Source organism: Podarcis melisellensis (genome assembly GCF_964234715.1).
Source record: "Podarcis melisellensis genome assembly, chromosome: 6".
Classification (NCBI taxonomy): Eukaryota; Metazoa; Chordata; class Lepidosauria; order Squamata; family Lacertidae; genus Podarcis; species Podarcis melisellensis.
Genome location: NC_138538.1, coordinates 37279236 through 37306596, shown reverse-complemented (window position 1 = coordinate 37306596; position 27361 = coordinate 37279236). Strand labels below are relative to the sequence as shown.

Sequence of the window (27361 nt, the reverse complement as noted above, 5' to 3'; positions counted from 1 at the left end):
AAAGCTTGTGAATGCCAGCCAGAGACGGAAAGAGAAGGTACAGTCATTGATCAGCACTTTGACAGTATTAATAATGCTGACAGGCTAGCATGTATACATTTGCTTAACTGAAAGCCTACTTTATCAAGGATAGAAATCCAAGTGTTGCTATTTATATTAAAGAAAGCATGTAAGTTTATTCCAGAATCCAGAAGACCAGAAATCTTTAAAAAGCAACAAATAAATTGCCATGCCAGGAAACTGGGCAACCATTCCGGTCAAAGACATTAAGCAGAAACTTCAGGATGAAGGTGAAATAAAAGGCAACGCTAAGCCCCAGTTTCAGAATTACGGAAAGAACTTCAAAGCCAAGCAATTAAAAAGAGCAGAATACAGTGAAAATTAAAACTCAAGCTTGGATTTCAGGAGATGTGGCTTCAGCTGCCACTGAAGTGTCATTAAGCAAGGATAAATATGTCTGCTATTGTCTGGGCAGGCTTCCTCTTATCACGGTCAGGAGTCATAGCACTGGTTGGCCAACAAAAATGAAAGTTAACTGCTGCCATGGTAACCATAGCCTTTTCCCATTGAAACCTGGCACCACTCACATAGATCTGGTGTTTTGATCTGAAGTAGGAGGAGATTGAGGGAACCTTAATGTAACTCCATTGTCTTGGGCAGATCACTTCTGCAGGGATGAAAGATCCACCCGCAGAGACAGGAATCTAGATGGATGGCTTCTCTACTTGGTGTTCCTGTTGAAGTTCGGACCAATCCTTTGGAATGGGGAGATAGCATGTATTCTCCTACTTAGAAGAGCTCAGGAAGCTTCATGGGTAACCAAGGAACTGGGAACAAATGAAGAGAGATGGCTAGAGCAATAGCAGCAGAAAACACACCATGAATTCAGCTGAATGCGGTTAACTTTTAGGATCTGTTTGAGGAATGCTTGACAAACTTGGTCTTTGTGAATTCCAGAACAACCAAACTGATCCACACCAAGAAGACCAGTTGTCCTTTGGATTTTGCAGTGTGGTTATCAACTCAAAAAAATATGAAAATGTGTGCAATAAAAAATGCACATTTTATGATAAAATAAGTTTAGAAATCCATATTGCAAGAGAAGATATTTCCAAAAATGCATGCGCAAATATGAACGTTCATGTAGATTTTTAAAAAAATCAAAAAATCAAATTAATGCAGAAACAGGACAGGGCAAATTTATGAATGTGCATAGGGAAAACAGCTGCAAGCCATGGCAGTGGGTGGTACTCATTTTGTTAATAAATTCCTTTCAGCACACATTGTACATTTTCCTTTGATCTTAAATAACTGGGGGGAAAAGGAGTGGGGTTGAAGAAGCAGGAGAAGAGACGAACAGCAATTTTAAAAAATCACAATTATAAAAAAAATCCAGGATCAGATAACAATGCTGTAAATGCAGAATGATTTAAAATAAAACAGTTAATCATTAGAAATAGCAAATGGACATAAATGATGTGCTAATTGCATTGATGAAAGACAATAATTGTACAAAATGGTTGTAAAGTCACATTATTAATAGTATCATTAGAGCATAATGAGTATTATATGGTGGTTGATTAATAGCCAGCAAAAAGAAGAAAAAAGCATCTATTTTAATTTAAATCTTTATCCTATCAGTTATTTTGTAGTTCTTATTTGTATTGGTGAATTGCAAAGTATCATTCAGAATTAAATAGATGCTATTTAATTTGGGATTTTTTGTTATCACTATGAATTTTAAATTGCTATTGCCTCTTTTTTCTTTTGGCTTGGCTCGAACACTAATTTAAGACTAGACTAGTCTTGGAACCATTGGGAATCTTTCCAATGCCTTCATCCTAGGACTGATGGGAACTTGTCAGAAACAGGGCAGAAATATAAACATGGTTCCCTTTTTTTGGTGTGTGAGTCTGTGGTCCATACAGCAGCATTTTTAATGGCAATGCACCTCAAATATAGAGGTGTTTCCCCATCCATACTAGTGGGCAGTGCTTGGTGGGACTCCGATGTCACCAGTGGCGTAGCGTAGGTTGTCAGCACCCGGGGCAAGGCAAGTAATTTGCACCCCCTAACCCGTGGATTTGCGCCCCCTAACCCTAACCCCCAGATGTTGCGCCCGGTGCGGCCGGCCCCCCCCCCTGCACCCCCATGCTACGCCACTGGATGTCACTAGTCTGTCCAATCAGTTCCACCCATTGAAACCAGTCCCATTTGTTCCCAGCCAAGAAGGAACTAGGCAGAGGTGGAGATGGAAACACCACAGCGGCAAAAGAGGGGAACTCCTCAATGTGTGGTGGGAACACACAGGAAGGGAAGAACAGGTTGCCCAAAATAATTGGGAGCTAGGGGAGGAATCCAGAGACCCTTAGGACAAGATGAAAAGCCCTGCACTCTCCTGTCCCCACTCACCTTCCAAATGGGATCATGTTCTTAAAGCCTCCGGTGTTTCTCACTGAGGTGACATAGCTGCAAATTTGAGAAGCAGCAAGGAAAAAGATGTACACCCAGATACATACATAAACCTCATTTGGTTAACATTTACTGGAAAGCAGGGTGTGTGATGCTCACACCAGCCAGACCTGTTCACATGCTTCTCTCTGCAGACCAACCTCAGCCTCACTTCCTGTTGCCCCCACCCCATGCAGCTCATCAAAGAAGAGAGCCCACCAGGGGCAAAGTTATAGCTTACCAAGAGGGTGAGAGAAGAGGCAGGACTGCTGCTCAGTCAAATACATCAGCCTGGTTAAAACAAAGCAGAGCCAGCCTGCAAGGTAATTCTTTTTATTACAGCTATTTTGAATTAGTTCAGATCAGTAGCAGGGGGGTGGTGGTTAAAATAAAAGAGGCAAACCTACACCCTTCCTCTGGTCAGAAACAAAGCAGGCACAGGGTGTGGTACTATCACACAAATGTTACCAGAAACCCCTACACACACACACACACGGTGCTCAAGCAGTTTCACCGCCAAGAAACATGAGGTTTTGCCTGGATATACTTCTCCTATCTGGACTTCCTCAGATTAGGAAAATCGTATTTTACTGCTCAAAAACTGTGGGCTGCCCCTTGGATAGGGATGTGTGTGTGTCATATGAACCATGGCAATGAAAGGGGAATACAAACAAGTACAGATTAAACTCCAGTGGGGACAAGCCCAGAGGAAGAACAGGGATCTCTGTGCACTTATTATGCTTATTATTATCTGAATCACAGCAGCACGTCTGATCTCGCCATTGGGGAGGAAACATAGCAAAAAGACAACTCTGCCCAAACAAGTTTGCCATCCAAATATAAAGCAAGAGACAATTGGTGGTAGGAATCCACAGTGATAGGAATGGGCAGGAAGAGGCAAGGGATTGGCACAACACCGTCAGCTCCAGCTCCTTACTTGTTGCTTAGCAGAGGTAAGCTGGCACCAAGAGCCTCATCATGCAATGCTTTTCATAAGGCAACAGAAAATTACTGCCTGCCCTGAAGGAGCATGGAGATGAAAAGGAATTGTGACTAACAGTGTGAGTCTCACTTAAAGGCCCATGGAATTATTCCTCAGGGAAAGAAGTTCCAATGTGCTGACTACAATGTGCTTTCAATTAAAAGGAGGGAGGGTTAGGGTTGGGTTGGGTTGGGTTGGGTTGGAAGTGTCCTTCCAGATCTGAAAAGAACTAGGATCCTCAGTTTTTCGCTCCTATAACAATATTATGAAGACTGAACCTGCCGAAAGAATCCTCAGTTATTAGGCAGAAATCAGGAAGGTGCTGAAGCTTGTGCTCTCCCTAGAACTATAGTAAGCAGCTACAGAACTATGGTCTAAAACCCATCCACCTTTTGTCTCTTCAATCTGTGGATGGGATGAAAGAAACAAGAAAGGGCAGAAAGGAAACCAACCGTAGGAGCTACAAAAAGGTTACTACCAACTGCTGCAGATGATCAGAAATAAGTAGCGCTAAAATGGTAATCCTTGTTTCCACACTTACTTCCATAAAATATGGTGGTTATCCCAATTTCAGGTATCAACATTTCCTTCAGTTGTGAATTTTCATCTGGCAAGCCTATTGGTACCAGATGCTGCAGAGAGCAGTTCTCCAGAGTTGGATCTCTAATGCAGCAGGGTAGGAGAACCTTCTCATACTGTTGCAAGAATTATTGAAGAAGCATATGTCAGGGGTCAGCTACCGGCTGACCTTTCACTAAATCTCAGCTCCCGAGTATCTCAAATGCAAAAAGAGAAGTGAGCAACTTGTGTGGCAAAGTATCAGGAGCTAACAGGGCTAGAACTGATATGCTTCTGTTTTCTGCATTGCTGCTCAGTGTGGTATATTTTACTGGAAATCTTATCGTAAATTAAGTATTCTCACCTCTGAGCTGACCCCACCCATCCAAGTTAGTCATTGTGCCCTCCTGGGCATAAAGCGTATGAAAAACTCCCTATTCAGAGTGAGGCCTTATTTTAACAACAAATACCTCCTGGCTCTTATGTATTCTTGCCTCAGGTTCCTAGCTTTGTCCTCCAACCAGATTTCCTGGCTCAATTCCTGATTCTTCCTGGCTCCTGGCTCACCTCTGACAGGTAACATCTGCCTTCAGTTCATCTCTCACCAGTGGGACTTGGCAGCTGATTACTGGAGTTTCAACCTGTTGTCCCAACCTTGTGAGTGTCCTGCTAGTGGTTGGTTGGTCATTAATATCCTGCCCTTATTTTGATGAAAACAGTTATCATAATTCAACAGCAAACTGAAAGATGCCCTTTCCTTCTAATTGTTGACATTCTTCAGTGACTGCACCAGGAGATGCCAGATGGAAGGGTTCTGTTGGTCCCTCCCTCTGATGCTTCAACTGACGCTCTCTGTGCAAGCAGTAGGGATGACATATGGCCATCTGCCCTGGACTCCTCGCTCTGCAAAAGGCACTTGATATTTTGCAGTGGCCATAGCTGGGACAGGATGATAAATGGAGGATGGCCCTGGTTTCCCCCTCTGCTGCTTCCAGTTGATAGATGGGGCAGGTGTTGATGACATAGAGATGAAGTGAGTAAATATCCCCGGGGTGCTTAGTGACCATCCTAAACTAGCTCATAGGATCCAATATGCCCTAATGAAGCTTATGGGATGGAAGGGCAGGTTGTTAGGAAATATTTGAAAGTCCTGATGTTGAAGGAATATGCACGAGAGCAGTTCAGTATGAATGTGGAACTCTCTGAGCCTTTACAGGCGACCCTGGGTAATAACCACTAAAGGGTAACTAAACAAGAGGTGTGCGCGGGTGTTGTTCTCTCCCTTTTACAATTTCATGCTATAAAAAGGGAAGTTATAATTGTGCTCATCTGGCAGATGTATAAACTAAGATAGAATTCAAAAAATTATCTTGCAGAGAAGAAGTTTGAAGCCTGCTTGTGCTCTATTCATTTCCCCAGCAGTTAAATATTTACTGCTACTGGACAATGCAAAATGTTTTCAAAAATAAGAAATATTTTGAGACTTGAAATATCAGTGTCAGTGCAGTGTGTGTGCGTGCGTGCGAGAGAGAAGGGGGGGAGAGAGAGAGGACTTAGACTTAAATGTACTGGCAATTCAACAACAAAATCCTTTGCATTTCCCTGAAAAGCCCAACTATTATCATCATCGTTTTTATTTCATTACTCTGCCCCTTGTTACTTGTGATCAATTCAAATAACTTTAAGTCTGGAGAAATGAGCGTGAAACCAAAAGAGGGGATGAGCTGTCCTGTTTTGTCTTTTGGCAGTGCGAGATAAAAGATAACCAGCTGTCCTATCACTGGGGAGTTGTTACTAATTTATCATTGGATGTGGTTGAAATGCTTAGAAATATTTGGCTATGTTTTAAATCAGCTTGCATTTTAGACCTTTAAAGTACAAATATGGATTTCAAACATGTCAAGGGAACAAATTAACTCCGAAAAATGGCCATTCTTTCCAAGGTTGCACCTGCCATGAAATTGCTCCAAGTTTGCATTTCCCCCTCCGGTCTCCAGCGTGTCATTATGGCAGATTGATCTCCGTCCTCTCCCTAGCAGCTCCCCATTAGATGGTTTTTATATGGAAATTAATAGAAGGCTGAAAACATTGCTTTTTCAGCTGCAATAGCAGAAGTCACTTTTGATTAAGCATTTCAAATCCAGCAGGCTGGAGTGATCTCTTAGCTTTATTTTGCTATTGTATTATCACTAGTGTCAAGTTTTGTTTCTGGAGCCATTTCTTTGGCATGGCTGCTCTATCTGTCCCTAATGGGAATTTCACTCATACCTGCCTGTGTTTATTTTTCTATAGGACTTGCTCTCATTTCGACAGAGGCCAGCCACCTGGTTTTCTGTAGAAAATTCAAGAGAAAACTGATGTATTCAGTGCTTCCTAATGGCGATTTTGACCTATGCTTTATTTTGTGAAGTGCTGCTGGTTATTCCGTGTTTTCCTTAGTTTACATGAAGGTACAAAATTGAGGTTGCAAGTATAGGACTATAAAAAGGTGATTCTGTTAAAGGCATCGGTTCTCAGACCTAAAACCAGTACACACACACACACACACAAACATACCGTATTGGCCTGAATATAAGCCTCACTCCCCCCCCCCCAAATTCCGACCGTGAAAAGTTAAAGTGTGGCTTATATTCCTGACATTATGGTATGCAACCAGAAGTGTGGCAAAGCAGTGCCCGCCCCATGCATAGTGCCCCGTCCTCTCCCCCAAGGCTGGGAAGGGAGAGAGCGAGGAAGGGGAAAGGCTGCTGGCAACACCGCGCGGCTCACCCCCCCCCCAAGGGAGCGGCTTATATTCAGGTATTTTCCTTTCCTCCTCCCCCCCCCCAATTTTAAAGGTGTGGTTTATATTCAGGTGTGGCTTATATTGAATTAATGGTATTTCCTGCAGAATCTGGGAGAGTGCAATGGCATATATAAAGATATGGCTGAGCACTGACTGTCAACCTCTAAATCTCGGTTGTAGCAATGGCAGTATGTACCAGTACTATATATTACATATGCATGTGGTCTGGATCCTACACATATGCAGATCTGCCCAATTGCATTTCCAGTCACAATCATCTTTGGATTCACATGTGCCCATGGTCATCTAAAAATGCTCCCAAGTGAAGTAAAAGCACATGCTTATACATCTACATGGGATTGTTGCTGTTGTTATAATCTCAGTAGATTTCAGCCCCTAGTGTACTCCCAACGATTTCATAGGAGCACACTGCCTGTCAGAAGTCTTTGCCCTTGAGATGACAATCTGTGCCATTCCCACACTTCATAATACTTACCAGAGATGGTGTTTGTGTGTGTGTGGAGAATGTCTCATTCAGGCTTAGTGGTATAGGCAGCCTTCAACATTTCTCTCACTCTGTGTAGTGTGTCCAAGACATCTGGAAATCATGAGATGCACAATGGAGCATTGGTGATTGCCTTTACAGTGAAACATATTTGAGCTCCCCTTAGTTGTGCCTGTTGGAATATTCCATTCCACCTTAAGAACAGACGTGTGGAATTGTTGTATGTCAGATGTCTGTTTACACTCCAGCACAGCTTGCTAGGAACTTCCGTTTGTGTATAGCTTTTGCTTATGCTGTCTTGCTTTGGACACAAAGGAGATCAGACGTGTTTCCTTTTGTCCTGATGTGTGCCGAATAAACTGCTTGTCAATATGCTCACACAACTTCTCCTGCCACTTCTGTTGTGTAGTGTTTACTCTGCTGAGTAGCGTGCCCCGGCTTCTGAAGCTCGGGTCGCAGATGCTGTACCAAGGACTGGAGATCGCCTGGCACACCGGCCGGTGAGCTGGAGCCAGCTGGGGGTCTGCCAATTGCCCCCGTTTCCTTGGTTGCATGCCAACAGTATCCATGCTGTGTCCCATTCCCCTGTAGTTTGTATATTATACTGTAATTCTTCACACCCATTTCGAAGGGCTGTGGCTCAGTGGTAGGGCCTGAAGAACATCATAATATAAGAAGAGCCTCCTGGATCAGGGAAATTGAAGGTGGAGGCAGATAGCCTTCTCCTTCAACCATTTTTCTAATCATATTTAAAAGCCATCTAGGTTGGTAGCCATCACTGCCCCTGAGGAGAGCAAGTGCCATAGTTTAACTATGCACCTTGCATGCAAAGCTCCCAGATTCAGTTCCCACTGAAATGGGGTGGAAATGTCCCTGGTCAAAAACCCTGGAGAGCCAATCAGTCTAGGACTGATCAATAGTCTGACTCATTGAAAAGGAAATTGCTTTGTACTTAGCATACCTTATTGTGCTTCATGATCCCAGGATCACCCTGGATTGAAGTTCCCCCAAACATGCTGGGGGACAGGTTTAGTTTTAGTCTTAGTTACTTCATATTCTCTCTTTCTCCGCGCAGAGACAAACTGCACTCCACAAGTCAACTGCGCATGGTGCTCCCACTGCCAACAAAGGAGTGGAAATGCCCACCGGGAATTATATCTTGCCGCAGTAGGCAATAGTAGAGAACCATACATTTTCAAATTAAACAAGAAGATTATTTTAAAATATTGAGCTTTTAAATATAATAATGTATTCTAATACAAAGATAAATCACAACCATTCAGTTTCCCCATTAGCATTAATATTTGATGTCACATCGAATACTTATCCTCTCTCTCACTGCAATCATCTTGCTTCCTACCTGCCTAATTTCATTGAATTTCTGCATGTCAGCTGAAAAGCAGCAGAAGTACAAAGTAGCTTTTCTGCATGGAGTCCATATTAAAGAAGAGACTCAATATTAATCAAAGCTGTGATAGAACTGAGAGGGTAAGATAACTATAAAATGCATGGCCAGTCACAGGACTGAAGGATTATCTTCTGGCTACTTTATCAATGAGCTAGTTTTTCTTAGAGATGATGAACAGGGCAGTTTGGAAAACAGGAGAAGTTTCTTTTAAGCTGATTCCACAGTTAATCAAGTTGTAATTGAGAACAATGAACTTTTCTACCATCTTGGCTGGAATGAGGAAGGTGCTGTGGCAAATGTAAATGGCATCATTTAAACTACTTTTTCTGGAGAAAGCAGGACAAAGTTTGGCCGAAGCTAGGATCTATGAAACAAGAATCCCACAGTGCCCCCAGACACCACAAGGAAGATGCAAGATACAATGGGTGACAGGGTTTATGGGCCGCAGTTTGTTTTCACTGGCATTGTGCTTAACTGTTTAACTGCCAGCTTCACTGTCACTCAGTGTAAATATACTTGCTTCCCCAAGTGATAGCTAGTAGATATCATCATACACATTTTTGTTAGGGTGATCCCATCCCGTCTTCAAGCATCAGATCAAGAACAGAACTTGTCATTGCTCTTCATCACAACATACCAATTTTCACAATGGACCAAAGTTCTGAATAATTTGGAATTCACCTAGTTTGCCCTAAATCTAATCGGCTATGTAAATTGTAACGTCATCCAAATCACCATGTGATACGTGATTGGCTGATTGAGAACCAGTGAGATGTAGTGGCTAGAATGTTGGGCTATCTCCCAAGATGCCAGTATTCAGATCCTTATTCAGCTATGAAGCTCACTGAGTGCTCTTGGGCCCATCATGATTTCTCAGCTTAATCTAACACACAGGATTGTTAAGAAGATGAAATGGGGAGCAGGGAATAGACATCACTTTGAGCTCCTTAGAGGAAAGGGGGGATATAAATGGCAATGTCAATAATGATGATAAGCAGCTGGAAAAATCAATGGCACTAAATATAATCATAAAAGAAGATGGGGTCAAAAAAAATTCTGATCTCTTTCCACCTCTCTCCCTCTTTCTCTTTCTTTCATTCACACAACAACAACAACAACAACAACAACAACAACAACAACAACAGTACTATTTTGTGCCTGAAAATGGGATATGTGGAATAGTTGGCACAACCTTAGTGAGAAGATTAGTGACATTTTCTTTTAGTGACAGAATTGGATCAAGAAGGTGTGATATTCTAGTGCAGTGGTAGCCTCCCACTGTGGTGGACTACAACACCTAACATCCATCATAACTCACCCCAGTGATCAAGGCTAATGGGCTCTTTGGTCTAAAACAGGCTTCCTCAACCTCGGCCCTCCAGATGTTTTAGACTACAATTCCCAGCATCCCTGACCACTGGTCCTGCTAGCTAGGGATCATGGGAGTTGTAGGCCAAAAACATCTGGAGGGCCAAGGTTCAGGAAGCCTGGTCTAAAACATCTGGAGGCCACCACATTGGCTAACCCTGCTGTAGTGACACAAAGCAGTATGAAGACACGCCATACTGATATGTGATGTAAAGGGTATATTAAGCCAGGAACATTCAGTTCAGTTCAGTGCCAAGATGCTTGCCAGATAGAGCTGAATAATTTGACATGCATTCTGGAAAGTGTAGTAGCAACCATTGTTGAGAAGGCATGCCTGACTGATGTAGTTACACACACACACACACGCACACACAAATGATGTTAAGCCATTATTTGGAGAAGTCATAAAATTACTATTTGAATATCCATCCATCAACCAGGCAGCTGCAAAAGCCAACCTATACATCATGGAGCGGTTGCAATTATGGTGACTGGATGTGCAGATATCTGAATTTCATAATATCTCTATAGGGATTGGCTCCAGAGGGTGAAAGGGCAATTTGGGAATGGCTTTTTGAACATTTTGGCAAGACATTAGCCTGGCTAAATATCTGGTTGGTGTTTTTCTCTGCCTGACAAAGAGAGGAAAATGTCAACAGTGATGTTTAATGATTTGGGAAGGAACAATACAAGAAACAGACAGGAAAGGAACCTGGCAAATCTGGTCTGAAGGCAGTCAACTGCCACCTGCTATTATGCTGTAAATGAAAATAGGAAGACAATAATAACAAAGCACTGGATGGATGCAGAGAAAATAGAGCATAATTGTCAGGGGAGCACATGGCTGGGAAAATGAACAGACAATGAGAAGAGAAGAGATTCCCAGATTGTCACATAGCTCAAAAGCAGAAGCAAACAGCCTCATGATGGTCACTGATTTTATTACTGTGGTCTTTTTTACAGATCCACAAAAGTAGCATTCTCCATTCATGGGTGTAGCTAAGAATATAATCCCAATACTCTGAAATATGTTGAATTCATTGTAGAATTTTCTGCAGGTGCAATCCTTCCTACCTACCTCTAAGCAGAAAAACTGTGAAAATAATAGGGCAGTAATGATTTAAGGGAGAGGAAACATAAGATTATTTTTTTAAAAAACCTCATACAGCACAATCTGAGGCACGTTTTCTCAAAGGTACAGTAAATCCTACTGCTCAGTGGGACTTACTCCCAGCTATGTGCTAAATAGGGACACGGGTGGCGCTGTGGTCTAAATCACTGAACCTCTTGGGCCTGCTGATCAGAAGGTCGGCGGTTCAAATCCCCACAGCAGGGTGAGCTCCCGTTGCTCAGTCCCAGCTCCTGCCAACGTAGCAGTTCGAAAGCGTGCCAAAAAGTGCATGTAGATGAATAGGTACCGCTCCGGCGGGAAGGTAAACACTGTTTCCATGCGTTGCTCTGGTTTCATTGTTCCATTGCATCAGAAGCGGCTTAGTCTTGCTTGCCACATGACCCGGAAACACTGTCTGAGGACAAACGCCGGCTCCCTCAGCCTGTAAAGCAAGAAGAGCGCCGCAACCCCAGAGTCATCTGCGACTGGACTTAACAGTCAGGAATCCTTTACCTTTACCTTTTTATGTGTGTAATAGCCTTGCAATTTCAAAGGCTGAACTCTAAGTATGTGGTAATAGCAAAGCCTCTTTGAGACTGGTATGGACTTTCATATCATTAAGATTTGTTGGAACCCTTTAGGAGAAATTCATCATAATGAACCAGAGAAAGACTGTTTTGGAGACCTAATGACAACAATAACTGAAGAGCTATTTTTGAGTGGGAAAAAGGAGAATATGAGATGTCTGGGAGGGAAGATTGAGGAAAATACCATCTAGCAAAATAAGAAAATTCTAGACATTAATACAGCTAGAAGTTATTCTGGAGTGCACACTTTGCATATTTTGAACAACTGTTAAATACATAATTGGCAGACAAAAAGTTGGAAGACCCTCTTTTTTATTTTATTTCACCTCTCTTTTTATCTTGTGACTTTTAATTATTGCTAGTTTTCTGTAAATTCTATCTATATGTGTGTTTTATTTTTTTGAAGCCTACTATATTTGATTAATACATGCAGATACCTGCAGGAAGGTGATGGGTGGAAGACAAAGGTTCCTGAATGAGAAACAGGATAGAAAGGATCCCTCTGGGTGGAAGGCTGGGGGAAGAGGAGGAACTTCCCAAGTGAGATGAAGGGGGTTCACTCGTCTGTGTGTAGAATAAGGGTTAAGATATAATTGTGATAAACAGCTTCATGTCTCTTCTCTTCTTTCTGGTCTCTTTCTTATCTCTCTTTAGATGACTTTGACATTTATTGCATTTTGTGTTGAAAACTTTCCATAAAAATGATTATTTAAAAAGAGACTGGTAAGATTTTTAGCAAAATGATTCGAAAGTGGATGTACAATGCAGATTCGATGATCAGAAACCAAGTTAAGGTTGGACATATTTGGGGTTCAGAACTGATAAAATTAGCTTATTAAATAGAATCGTAGAATTGTAGAGTTGGAAGGGATCCTGAGGGTCATCTAGTCCTACCCCTTGCAATGCAGGAATCCAAGTAAAGCATCCATGACAGGACCACCCCACCTCTGCTTAAAAACCTCCAATGAAGGAGAGACCACAACCTCCCGAGGGAGTCCATTCCACTATCAAACAGCTCTTAATATAAGAAAGTCCTTCCTGGTGTTTAGTCGGAATCTCCTTTCTTGTAACTTTAATCCATTGGTTTGAATCCTACCCTCCGAAGCAGGAGAAAACATTTAAAAGGCTGCCATCTTCCATGTGACAGCCTTTTAAATGTTTGAAGATGGCTATCATATTTCCTCTCAGTCTTCTCTTTCCCAGGCTAAACATTACCCAGCTCCCTCAACCATTCCTCATAAACCTGGTTTCCAGACCATCTTGGTTGCCCGTCTCTGCACATGTTCCAGCTTGTCAGTAGCCTTCTTAAATCATAGTACCCAGAATAGTAGTGGTAGTAGATGATTAATTGCATTTCCAGGACTCACGGCCAAGACATGGCTTCTCCTTTCTCTTTTGGCTCATTCTTTAAACCACGTCTTTAAAACGCGTCTTGCAAATCCACTCTTCATTTGTACATATAAATGGTCCCAGACTAGCACCAAGGAAAGTGCTGTAGGTGAAAACATCTATTAACTAATAACCACATTATTCAGCATTCAATACTCAAATCAATGAAATAATTTCATTCATATAGATAGATAGATGATAGATAGATAGATGATAGATATAGATAGATAGATAGATAGATAGATAGATGATAGATAGATAGATAGATAGATAGATAGATGATAGATAGATAGATGATAGATAGATAGATAGATAGATAGATAGATAGATAGATAGATAGTATTGATATGTTCCTGCATTTCCCAACCCCTTTAGTTCATTTGTCGAAACTAAATGGGCATAGAACTGCTATTCATTTAGAGCAGTTCAGTTAAAATTATTTTAAAATGATCTTATACTATAAACATATCTCATAAAATTAATGCTGCCTAGGCACTTTATGACCTTCATCTCTTCACAAGCCATTGATTAGCCAGATGCCAGGAATAGTATATTCTCTTTATTGCATTTTGGGTTTATTGTAGAGGCACCATTATCAATTCAGTTGCAAGCGCCTGGCTATGCCTGTTTCTTCTTCGCTGTTGTTCCTTACGTGTGTCTTGTTAATTCTGCAATTGATCCCCCTATAGATGTTTCATGGGGCCTCATAGTAATAACCTTAAAATATATGCTCATGTTCTCTGGGAATACATTTTTCTTTAGCTAATTTCATTAAGCCGTTTTCATGTTTCCTTTACTATGTACCAAGCAACATTAAACAACAGTACAGGAGCACGGGGATGGAAATTCTATCTGCAAGAAAATCAATAGAAACACTCACATTGGCTTTTGAGAAAGTTGAATTACATCTGGGATATTTCCACAGCGGAAGGTTGTCTGTGGTATAGACTTGTCCCTTGTGCACTCATAACAGCACCACAATAGACAAAAAAACCCCACAAATGTTAACATTGGTAATGATGACCAAATTCTCTGTTAATTGGGTGGATTGGTTCCATAAGAGCATTTTGCTGCACAAATTGAAACCTTCCTAAATGGTCAGACCTATGTAGCAAGAAAGACACAGAGCACATTCATTCAGATAAAGCATGACTTAAAATAAGAATTTCAGATAGGAAGGGGTTTGAAAATCACATGGGTGGGTTGAGGTGTGGGCAGAGTAGCGATCAGGCCCTGTTGTATCCCAGATTGGTGGTCTGTTAGTGTCTGAGTTGGTTCTGACAGACTCAATATGGTGTGAATTTCTCTCTCTCACTCTCTCATGCAAAAGAGACTTAATTTTCTGCCCCTTTCTTAGGGTACATGAGAATTTCTTTACAATTATAATTTCCATGGGTGCAAAATTTAGCTAACCTTATAGCTGTGAAGTGGTTGTGTGTGGAGGGTACATTTTTTATCTTTCCTTTAAACCAGGCATGTCCAAAATCCATTTTGGGGGCCTAATCCGGCCTGCTGGTCAGTTTAATCTGGCCCCTGCAGCAGTCTATATCCTGGGGTAAAATCCTAAAAACAACTTCAATCAACTTCAAAGCAACTTCAAAAGCTAAACAACTTCAATCCTAACAAAAGGTCAGCAACTTTGGTGGCCCTCACGCATGTTCACTTCATCAAATTCGGCCCTCTTTGAAAAAAGTTTGGGCCCCCCCTGCTTTAAATAGTTCTCCAGTGCGCTGCAGCCTCCTTGGCTGCATATGCATCCATATCTGAAAAAGCCCCATGGGGGGTAGGGTCAGAGTTAACTCCTGGCCTCTTCCCCTGAGTTTTGAATAAAACACAGGAAGCCAGGGAGGCTGCCTACCAAGCACCTGATATCAGTGCACCTGCTGGTTGGTTGGTTGGTTGGTTGGTTGATTGGTTGGTTGTTTGGTTTGTTAAAGGCAAGTTGTGTCTTTTAATGCTTTTTAAAAAAAACAAAACAACTTTTCACATGGATTTCTTTAAAGTTAAAAATACCTATTCATTAAAAAGAACGTAAACAGTTGTTAGGCACACAGTAGACAGCTCCCTCACTTTCCTGTACTTGCTGGAAATCCCAACGGAGGACATCATAGGACATCAGGAAACGAGGGCAGCCAGGGAGGCTGCAGAATGCAGACCAATGGAGAGATGATTTGTAGAATGAAAGAGGGATACTCACAAACACCCTGTGGCCACCTTGAAAGCAAATTAAGTGCAAAAAACCCCACCCATGAGAATATCACAAATTTTGTAATTTCCATTTGATGTTTTCTAAGTGCCATTCTCTTTCACAAAGGGGGGCAGTAATAGCTTAATCCAAGTCAATCCAATATTAACCTAGGAGAGCTCACTCATTACTCGTGTCATATGTTTAAATAACTAAATAACACCATGGATTTTTTGTGTGTGTTCTTTCCTTCTTTCTAACTAACAGTGGTATTAGGAAATTAGCGTGGCCCAAGCTCTTTAGGCAAGCATCATAACTGGGGAAGTATGCAATTTATCAGAACTTGTTGTACATTGATAAAAGTCGTAACAGGGGCACAAACTCCATTAAAATGTAAGAGAGCTAATTAAAAATATTTATTCAATGCAGCCAATGCTACTGGAAAGGAAGATTATCAGCTATTTCAGACATTACTCACTGTGGGTTTATAAAACAAGCATTAAATTTGAGAAGATAGCCACATTCTATTTTAATTATGGCATTCTTTTGAGAACCAGTCAACTAGTTAGCCTGTTTCCCACCTTTGGTTTTGGACTGGAAAAATAGTGTTAATTGCAAATGACCTGTTGACTGAAGTGAATTATTTATGATGCAAGAGCAATAAGATTGACTGGCTGGGTAGAAATGATACACTCGGCACTGGGTTGTCTCTCTTCAAGGACTACACCTTGCCAACCTTTTTCCAACATAGCCTCTGCTGGTGGAAAGCAAGCTTATCAGCCTTTTCTTGTTTCAGCCACCCTTTTGTTCACATGAGCAAGGTAATTAAGGAGAGGTCATGGGTTAGGCATTTTTATTTATAATCTGAATGAACATATCCTCCAATATTATTTGGCAAATCAGCACACAGCCAGTGGAAGGAAATGAAGGCTACAGTCCAGTCAAGCACAACCCAGATATTGTTGCTCCAAAGACCAGCATAAAGGCAAGTGTAGCATTGTGGTAACCCCAAGCTACTGCTGCAGCAGTCCTCCATGGTTTCTGTCCTCCATTCCATTCTGCCCAAATCTATGACAAAATTAAGAACACCTAACAAAACTATATACAGTACTGGGAAAAGGTTCTCTAGTCCGAGGCATTCATGAAACACATTTGAATATATGTTCTGAAAAGGAGAGCAAGTTGGAAATGTCAGGGTACATGACTGGTGTGAGTACCTGAAATTCAAAACCACAAAAAAAATTTTTTTACTGATATGCCAGTAGTCTTGTACCCAGCATTGCTTGGGAGTTCCAAGAAACTAAAATATCAGTGCAGTTTCTGAAATCAATGCAGTCTTCAGTCTACCATCTTGATTCAAAATGTCTAGTCCTTGACCTCAGGAACCATCATGCAAAATTTGGTTATGGAATCATAAGATGTATATGCACAGAGAGCAAACTAACAACTTTCCAAAATATGTAGTCGTTTCAATCATTTGCTTAGAATTTGCCTTTCAGAGCAAGTATTATAAAACTTGAATTGGTTAGCTGATCATTGTCTAATCCCTGAGGGGTAGAGGTGGTTTATAAACATATTTGCTTTCCCAGTTCCTTGTGTATCTGCAACCAGAAAACAAGATACTTCCACAGTGGCAACTCAGGTAGGGAAGCTGCACCCTATGTGGGACTAACATTGGGCTGATGCAGCAACAATTTCCTTTGAGATCTGCCATGGTCCAGAGACTGACAAACACCATAGCAAATGGATCATCTGAGGGGGAAATAACTTTGTCCATCTATACTAATTGTCCTGCCCTAGCTTGACTCAAAGTTCCCGGGGAAGGCTGGGTTGAAGCACTGGCACTTATTGGAAGAGCAGGGTCATGTCCAATAGAGCCATGTCTATTTGGCCAATTGAGCCATGTTCTTTCGGGACCCTGGACAGGTCACTGTGGCAGGTTCTTGCTCACATTCACGCAAAGGATTGCTGAGTCTGTAGCCTTCTGAAAGCAAGCTAATCTGGACCTGGGGTTAACCCTGTTCCTTTTGAGAAGGTGCCTGTTTCTTAAAAGGCCTATGCTTGATTTTGCAGCTGCTGGCTCCTGTGGTGTGGAAGTGGTGACAACTGCATTGGTAGGGTGGTAGGATGCCCTCAGACTTGGAGTGAGGTAAGGCCCCACTCTCTGGAAGTAATTTAATTTTAAAATATTGAAATGCATCAATACCTACATCTCTGGATAAAGGTAAAGGGACTACTGACCATTAGGTTGCGGCACTTATCTCACTTTACTGGCCGAGGGAGCCGGCGTACAGCTTCCGGGTCATGTGGCCAGCATGACTAAGCCGCTTCTGCTGAAACCAGAGCAGCACATGGAAACGCTGTTTACCTTCCCACCAGAGTGGTACCTATTTATCTACTTGCACTTTGACATGCTTTCAAACTGCTAGGTTGGCAGGAGCTGGGACCAAGCAATGGGAGCTCACCCCATTGCAGGGATTCGAACCACTGACCTTCTGATTGGCAAGCCCTAGGCTCTGTGGTTCAACCCACAGTGCCACCCGTGTCCCAGCGCCACCCACTGGATAGGCTTACCTAAACAAAAATGTTTCAAGCAGGCACCAAAAACAGTACAGTACATGTGCCAACAAACAAGGAGTTTGAAAGTGTAGGTGCTGCCATACCAAAAGATCAAGTATAAAAAACCTCTGCACATGCTTATTGGTTCCCTTTATTTTTATTACAATGAATGAAAGTCCTGACACTATTTTTCTAGAAAAAGAGGTACCAAAATTGACTACGATTGCCTCCCTTGTTGTCTTATAATAGTAATGGCACCCACCTGAGAGATGCTGGAACTGAGTTCCAGCCAGTTCCTGCTGACCATGGAAAATGGTATCAAGAAACTTTTCTACTGCTACTTTCTCACTAGATGTTCTCACCTGGCCAGAAGAATACCTGGTAAAAAATGAACTCAGCAGGAAGAATCACACAGCAGGAGAAAATTGTTTTAAAATCCAATTGTCACACACCACTAGCTGAGGTATTTTTTCCAGCTCTAGGATAATGTCATCCCTTTCTTCAAATGAGCTGAAACTAATTAATGACCTTGATTAAATTATCTTCTGCCTCAGAGCCAGTGGAGTTTTTTCTGAGATAGAAAACACACATTCTAACTGACCCGGGTGAACAGGTAGACCTTTCTGGTTGAGGTTTCTCCCAATTGCTCCTCTCTTCATCCCCCACATCCTAGAAATTCTATAACTGAAGCATTTGAAATGATTTATACGGCTTATGATGGTAATAGTGTTTATATAATACTCTGGTAGTGTTCAAAGTATTCCATATTCATTGTCTCATTACAACATTCCTGTAAGGTAGAGCACTAATTTTTTTCCAAATTCAAACAAGGAGTTAGGCCAGGCTTCCTGAATTTTGGCCCTCCAGATGTTTTTGGCCTACAACTCCCATGATCCTTAGCTAGCAGGACCAGTGGTCAGGGATGATGGGAATTGTAGTCTCAAACGTATGGCGGGTCGAGGTTGAGGAAACCTGGCTTAAGCAGATGGTATAGTTGCTTACTTGAGGTCATCCTATGAGTTCAAGGCTACTGTGGAATTTGCAAATCACATTTCATATTCTTAGCTACTGCATTATAATAGCCTTCAACAAACACAACAAAATTGTTATGGTTATGTGGCGATGAAGTGATGTGGCGATTATGTATTAGCCCATCAGTTAGGACAGATAATTTATGGGCTAATAGATGATCAAATGGCCAACTTCCTTACCCTAGTTTGGGGTGAAGAACTGAATCCAGTCAGCAGGATTCATAACTGATCCATCTTCCACAGGCCACTGTTTTTTTTACAGGTGGGCAAACCTGTTCACCAGTCCATCACCTGACATCATAAAAATATAAATAGAGCTTAAGGCTGAGTCATGACCAAGCCAAGACTGGTTAATCAGTTGGTCCATCAGTAAGAGCTGGCTTCTACTTATCTCACAGTGGAACAAGATGCTTTCATAAATATGCTTAGAGGGAATCTACAACTAAAATGAGGAAGGAAGGATAAAGTTATACCACATATATATATATATATATATATATATATATATATATATATCACATAATTTGTTCTGATAGTTGGTTTGAAAATTAGCTTTAGGGGCACCCTTCTTTGCTTCCTTAATGATGTGCAACATAATAGCCTCAACTGTAATAAAGATGAATTACTTTTTCATAAAATAATGAAACTCCAGTAAACATTCAAGGTTTATCGCTTAATTTATCCCCCAGCACTTCCAGTGAGGGATTTTTTTTAATTCTCCTTTTTTAATATTCCTAGTCATTAGATTTCAATAACTAACTCGGTAGCTACGTGCGTCTCATTTCCCTGGACAAGCAAAATAGGCTGTAACTTCTTCTCAGTTTGAGTACTAATGCTGTAATTTAGAACTTCTGTCAAGATGAAAGATCTTCCAGGGGATTTACCGAAGACCCATAGCAACACTTGAGCACAGGGCTGGATAATGAAGTTTTCATTATTAAATAAAGATATTTTAGGAATGTCATAACCCATAAATCCATTCTCCTAGAATATATCACTACATTAGTTTGTTTATTTCAAACTCTGAGACGCCTGCCCCCGCCCCTTAATATTTAGCTACTCCTTTGCACTCTCTGAAGTTGCCATGGAGATGATTTCAAGTGTCTCTTTTGGCAGCCCTGATGCTGAAATCTGATTGGATGGAAAACCCTAAATGCCTGTCAATGAAGGCAGGGCAACCAACTCCTTTGTTGGCAGACATTCTAAGGCCCTGCAATTTAATGTTACCTTAAGGAAATGCTAATGTGAATCATAGAGGTTGGAAAGCTGAAGAATTATGAAGAGAGGTTCCCCCCCTCCCTTTCAAAGTGAATTTAGTGCTGCTGAATGGTACCAGATTGGGTGCCCTGGGGCTCAACTCTTCCATTAATTTACAAGGCACGTAGGCTGTCAGAAGCCACAAGAAAAATCCCCCATCTACCACCAGGCACTGAAAGCAGCTACCTATGATGCGTTCCTGTGTTATGATTGTGTCCTTGGATAGCATGATAAGGGAGCAGCTGCATACAGGCAGACTGGAGCAAACAAATGTTAAAACAGAGCCATTCTGGAACCGAATTTCCTAAATAATCAGTGACTTCATTATTATGGAGTTTGTACAGGGTTCTTTAGCAGCTGGGACCATAAGAAACGGTCTATAGCAGTCTATCTCGGTAGGTAGGCAGGAAAGAGGAAGAAATGAGACCGATCTGTTGCATTCCCAAAAAGAAGAAGAAAAGGCATTGACTGCTGAATTTGGGGTACCTGGGTACATCAAGGGTATGTGTACATCCAAATCCCACAGGCACTCCAAATGGCAAAAGTGGACATGGACTTGCATTGCACTAAAATGCTAATTTAGAAATAATTACTATTAGAAATGCAATACATAGTACGAAATCCTGTGACCAGCTGATCACCCTACCAGGCTGAGACCCTACCTGCCCACAGACTGTCTCGCCAGAGTAGTGCATGCTCTAGTTTTCTCCCGCTTGGACTACTGCAATGTGCTCTATGTGGCGCTACCTTTGAAGGTGACCCAGAAACTACAATTAATCCAGAATGCGGCAGCTAGACCAGGACTGGGAGTGGCCATCAAGACCATATAACACCGGTCCTGAAAAACCTGCATTGGCTCCCAGTATAATTCAAAGTATTGGTGCTGCCCTTTAAAGCCCTAGATGGCCTCGGCCCAGTATACCTGAAGAAGCATCTCCACCACCACCATTCAGCCAGCTCTGAGGGCCTCCTGGTGGTTCCCTCGCTGCAAGTAGTGAGGTTACAGGGAACCAGGCAAAGGGCCTTCTTGGTAGCAGCACCATCAGATGTCAAGGAAATAAACAACTATCTGACTTTTAGGAGACATTTGAAGGCAACCCTGTTTGGAGAAGTTTTTATTGTTTGGTGTTTTATTGTGTTTTTAATATTCTGTTGGGAGCCGCCCAGAGTGACTGGGGAAATCTATTATTATTATTATTATTATTATTATTATTATTATTATTATTATTATTATTAGTTTGCCTGCTCAGTCTGCTATCCAGAGTGTTGATGGACATCCTCAAGAACCCTTCTGATGGTTCTTTATTGTTCAACTGGACTTAAACAGGACTTCTCTTCAAATAGAAGGCTCATTCAAATAGAAGACCAACAGCCCTTCAAACAGAAGACAGTCCCCTGCTTATTAGGGCATGTGACTAGCCTTGCTTCTGATGTTTCATGTGCCACTGGCCCCACCCCCTCAATGAACATTCAGTGTGACGCCTGCAAGGGGGCAGCTGGATTGGTTCTGGCACCACTTCTGTCCTCATTGACTTAAAAATGTTTCTTAATTAATTTTAAAATGGGGGCAGCGTTCAGTGGAATGCCTACAAGATGAAACAGGAACCCTGCAGTCCATTACAACTGGTGGTAGTGTTGATCAGAATAAGCTAAGGCTGCTATCGTTCTTTGCATAATTCTAAACCCCATCCCAAAGACTGAAATCCATCATTTGCACAATGATTAGGTATAAATGACCCCCTGGACGATTACATCCAGTCAAAGGCAACTATGGGGTGTGGCACTCATCTAACTTTAGGTTGAGGGAGCTGGCATTTGTCCACAGACAGCCTTCCGAGTCATGTGGCCAGCATGACTAAACTGATTCTGGCTCAACGAGTGCCAGAGCGCATGGAAACAATGTTTACCTTTCTGCCACAGCAGCACCTAGGTATACTGGGTGCTAGACTGCACAAGCCTATATGAGACTAAATCCCATGGAAGGCAATGGGGCTTGCTTGCATAAGTAGGCACAACTTTCGTAGATGGAGTAGTAGATTGAAGCTATGACAACCTTAGGAAAAGCCTTTCTCTGTGTTGATTAATTGAGAAGAGAAAGGCAATGTCAAAGGAATAATTCCAACTCTGGGGTGGGGCCCAGGGGTTTCAGCCTAAGGGTTGCATTCCCTTGTGAGGAATTTTCTGGGGGCTGTATTCCAGTGGTAGATAAGCCCAGAGCCAAAAGTGAGCACAGCAATAAATGTGACTCCAACCTTTGTACAGCAGGCTAAATTCTAGCCCTACAAAAGTCAGAGGGGTGTATCCACACATCTCCCCATCCATCATCCAGCCCAGCAAGAGGCATTATCACAGTACAAGGATACAGTCTAGCTAGGCAAATGCACTTGAGGAAGGTAATGTTTGAAGTTTTACTATGTTTTTATATATGTTGTAAGCTGCCCAAAGGGGCAGGGGAAACCCAGCCAGATGGGAGGGATATAAATAATAAAATTATTCTTATTATTATAGAGCAGAGCCAGTGAGGTGTGGCTTGGGGACTATCAGATAAAGAAATCTGGAGGGGCACATTTAGCCCCCGGACCCGAGACTCCTCCTACCTGTTCTAGATCCTTCATTGTGTCCTGCATTGCAACTGATTGCTACTGGGAGGGGAAATGGAGACAGCGAGGGTTTCATATATCCCTTTGTCTTCTCTGCTCTGCCTGCCAATGCACATAATACATGCAACTTTCTGTTGAACTAGCAAATCTCTGGGTTGGGTATCATTATTTTTTCATACCTTATACAATATTTGAATAAATTGCTTGTAAGTATTATTTCCTTTTCTGAGCATTCTGGGATAGGGCAGGTTAAAAAAAGTCAAATAAGTTAAATGCAAACTGAAATAAGGAAAAGTAGCAGGCTGGAGCCTGTGCTGGAGCTTATGCAACCACTCCTGGCTTCCACCCCCTCTCCAGCCAGGTGCTGTTGCTCCAACACTACACCGTCCTTCTTCCTGTATCTTTCATTCATGTATCTGCCATTCTCCTAATTTTTTCCAGGACTAGGAATGGGCTCTGATCTGGCAACAAGTTTGGGTTCCAAATAAGTGGATCTCTTGCAGTGGCATCCTAGCCATTAAAGTAGGCAAAGGAGCTGAGGCAGTCTGCACATGCTAGGTTCAGTGAGTACTTGATTGATTGTGATGTCAAAATTATATTCTTCCACTATGCAAAGGTCCATACTGCATCCATACCCAGAAGGAGATATCAGACTGAGGAGGAGAATTCTGAAATGCATCGCTTTGGACGACCAGCTGGAGGGATTTTTTTTTAATAGTCCCGTGCTGAAAATATATGTGCACAGTAAACTGGCATAGAAGTGGGAGGGAGGGAGGAGATGATCCCTAATAGAATGTCTACATTAGAATTGCTCACTGGAGCACCACAAAGTTTCATGCCTCAAATCTGGAGGACTACAGAGATGGTATTGGCAGTTGCCTCCTGTGCCATCCCACCCCTTCCAGTTACGGCCACTCTTTTATTTAGCAATTGTACCCCACCCACCAATTGCTCCAAGAGACCGCCTACATCTCAAACCCACACACTGGTTCTATGAAGAGATTGTTTGACAATCCTCCCCCCTGCCCCGCCCACACAAACAATCTGAAATGCCTCTCTTGTCTATATATATATGTCCATGGTTGGATTTATGCCTTGCTCTCCCAGCAGCAAAGGAAAAGCAACACAAACTACACAAATGGGAGTAACAGCAGAAGTATATTTGCAATGACAAGATAATGAGGCAATTGTGATCTGCATGGTCTTTCTTGGGTCTGAACAGATGTGCTATTTACCTCTCAGAAGGTGTGGGCTTTTGAAAACAGAAAGCTTCTGTCATTTATTTGCTTTCACAAGAAGGACAAAAGTGAGTTTTCTACAATAGATATCTCAGTTCTAGAAATAAATTAAATGCAGTGAGGTCCAACATAGGATGGAGCTTAAAATGCCAGATCGAGTCTGGGCGGCGACAAATCCCCACCTAGCCACTTTAAGTTTGCTGTGTAATCTTGGGAGTGCCGTTATCTCTTGACCTAGCCTACCTTATCAGGTTGTCGTGAGGGCAAAGTGGGGACACCATATGCATTGCATTGAGCTCACTGGAGGAAAGTCAGAATATAAATATAACAAAAAAAAAAATCAATGGATAAGAGTGATATGCAAGCATCATCTAATGCTTCTGTTATTGCAGTCATGCACAGCAGGAGGAGCTGGTGATCAATATCAGTTTCACGACCTGGATGCTACTAATGCTAGACTGACTGTGGAGGACTGGGAGAATGGATGAAATGCAAGAACTATGTGTACATTTGTTCCATTTGCAGGCAGAAGGAAGGATGTTCCCTTGAAAGATTACAGAGATTTTTCTGGAATAGAAATACATGGCAAGTAGGAGGTAGAGGGAGAGAGAGAAGAAGAAGGAGAGGGATGTGCAGCTGACATCTGTGAAGTCATCCATTGCCTCCCCCAAAACATCTGGGGAAGAAAATTATGAATTGCGCTTCTAAAAAAAGAGACGAGGATGTTCGCTCATCATTAGTACTGTATATTTATTTTTAGAGTGGAAAACAAACTGCAAACATTATCACCCCTTCCATTAATTGAAAATAAATTTTCCTCACCCAGCACTAAACAAATGGAAAAGTTTGGCAAGATAGTGTTAATGCTGCCTGTAATAGTTTGCTAAGATTCAACTAATTAAAAAAAATCTCATTTGAAGATAGTTAATGGATTCTGCATTTCTACAAAGCATTAGGAAGACAATATTTATCTGAACTTCGGGGGCTTGCACTGATTACTACTCAATTAGTTGTGATTCAATTCACTGGAGAAAAATGGTCATTTCATTAGCACAAAGAAATAACCATTGGCCAAAAAATATATTTCCTGCAATTGCTATGGCAACTGGGATAACACTGTGCTGAGCTTGGAATTTTAATTCTGCCTGGATTTGTAATTGTGACCATGCTGGATCATCCTTGAATGACTGCCTGATGTTGGAAAATGACTGGGTGAGGGTGAACAAACTGAAAGTAAATCCAGAAAAGATGAAGCTGTTCATGGTAGGTGGTCAACTGTTCCAAGGCGAATCTACAGAGATATAAATGGGACTTCCATTTGGGACTTCCATGCTTGTCCTTCAGAGTAGTGGGGCTTATCCTACTGCAGTGGTGACAATAGAACAGCTGGCTGGCAGTTGCCACCCCCACCTCCATTCCTCAGTGTCATCTGGGAAGATTGTGGAGGGAAAACCACAGTTTCCTCATCCCAATAAAAAGTAGCAGATGCTGGAGGAGGTTACGTTTTGTTGTGTCTGACATTTCTTCCTACTATTGTGTAGAGCATGGAATTGCTATGTCTGGGGTATAGTAGATAAATAATATGGTGGCTTCCAGGTGGAAAGAGCTGAGGATCTCTACACCCTCCCTCACAGACATCAGCAAAGGTAAGGCAAAAAAACAAAAACAAAAAAACCACCCCTCATGAATGGGAGTGTAAAGAGCTGCCAGGGCTTTCCTAGCCTGCTGTGAAGTCCAACACACCTGCCCTTTTATGATCTACAGGGCTGGGAAGCAGGCTGGTAGGAAGTCTCACATACAAGGCCTTCTGCTTTGTTAGTCCAGTGGATAGGGCAGGGAACAACTGCAACCATGGGACCATAATGAAATGAATGAACCAACCAACCAACAAATGAATGAAAATGAATGAGAACACAAGTGAGCAAAAGGGAGGGAGGGGGAGAAAGAAGAAGAGGAGGACTGCAGAAACCCCTTCCCCAGAAGCTGCCTGGGGGGAAGCCCTACATCTATGCTAAGGGCCAATCCTGCTTGACACAGCTTTATAAGCCAGGACTTTCGTAGTTCAGACTAACTGCTAAGTGCCTTGTGCCTTTAACAACTAGAGGTGAATCCTAAGTCTTAAAGTAAGTTCTTTTCAGCTACTTCAGGCTCCCCCTTTTCTGTATGCCCCACATCACTTCAGTGGCAGCCTCCATGGGCCCAGGGCAGTTCAAGTATTATGCCAGGTGAAGGAGGGGCTGGAGAAGGTTAATAAGGGTCCACCACTTGATATTTTCTCCAGGCAGCCCTGGTTTGGCTCTGGGAACATTTAATTCTCTCACTGCTTAATTACATGGACATTTGTGAACTTTATTTACCCATATTCTATCTGGAGAAGATCCTAAAGTCTTGGTGTGGAGCAACATTGGGAATAGAGATATGTGTACATTCTGAATGCTTTTGAGTGTCATAAATTTTCTTTGCGATTGAACTTAACACAATGAAAGCAATGGAACCTGGGGCTTTTTATGTCTCCCCCGCACACACACACACACACACACACACACACACACAATACCCTACCGGCGGCAACAAAACAAGTATGCCTGTAATGATGAAATAACAAAGCAATTGTTATTTGCATGAATGAATAATGGAATTCATGCACTCTTTTAAAAAGAAAGGAAATAGAATTCTAGAGAGGACATTGCTCAGGAATCTGTTTTCTCCATTCTGCCTCCCTGAATTCTAGGTCTCACCTTTCTTAGAAAGAAGATTAATTGTGGTAAAACTTTTGTATCTGCAGAAGGACACAGGATGAATGGCTGCAAAAGGAGAAAATATCTCAGGCATGGTATAGTTAGGTAGGGTTTGCCAACCATTTGGGTCCATGGGCACATTTCTAAACTAAAGAAAGTGTTGTGAATCTCTCACATACCACCACCACCAGCAGCAGCATTGAAATACATTATATACTGCCTTTCGTTTTAAGAACAAATGCCAAGGTGTTTCACAAACAAAAAAGCCCAAAGCAAAATGACAAGGATGAAACCAATTGTAAAAAGAAAGCTACCGGTACAACCAACAATTTCATCAAAACAATGTAACACCCGTAAACAAGGTAATTAAAACAGAATAAAAGTTAAAACAATTAAACAGGAGGTTCAAGTTAGAACACCATGGGAATGCTTGTCTAAACAGGTATGTTTTCAAGAGCAAAAGGAATGCCACTATTGATGGGACCCATTGCATTTCAGCAGGGAGAGCATTCCACCATACTTGTGTCACCAGTGATAAAGCCTAGCTCCATGCTATTACATGTTGCTATTCACCAAGCTGTGGCAAAACTAGACCTCTTAATGTCCTTA

General features: G+C 41.9%; 2 long non-coding RNA genes across 3 annotated transcripts; one reads left to right on the top strand and one right to left on the bottom strand.

The window, feature by feature from the left end:
* Positions 1 to 150: 150 nt before the first annotated feature.
* Positions 151 to 2762, bottom strand: LOC309372695. The gene is made up of 2 exons (XR_014169625.1): positions 2693 to 2762; positions 151 to 827 (listed from the first exon to the last, which is right to left on the bottom strand). It is a non-coding gene; the product is annotated as an uncharacterized lncRNA (long non-coding RNA).
* Positions 2175 to 27361, top strand: LOC309372682. 2 transcript variants are annotated; one of them, XR_014169609.1, is made up of 5 exons: positions 2175 to 2774; positions 3214 to 3404; positions 4491 to 4648; positions 23218 to 23339; positions 24540 to 27361. It is a non-coding gene; the product is annotated as an uncharacterized lncRNA (long non-coding RNA). The 2 variants fall into 2 exon arrangements; XR_014169608.1 differs by lacking the exon at positions 3214 to 3404.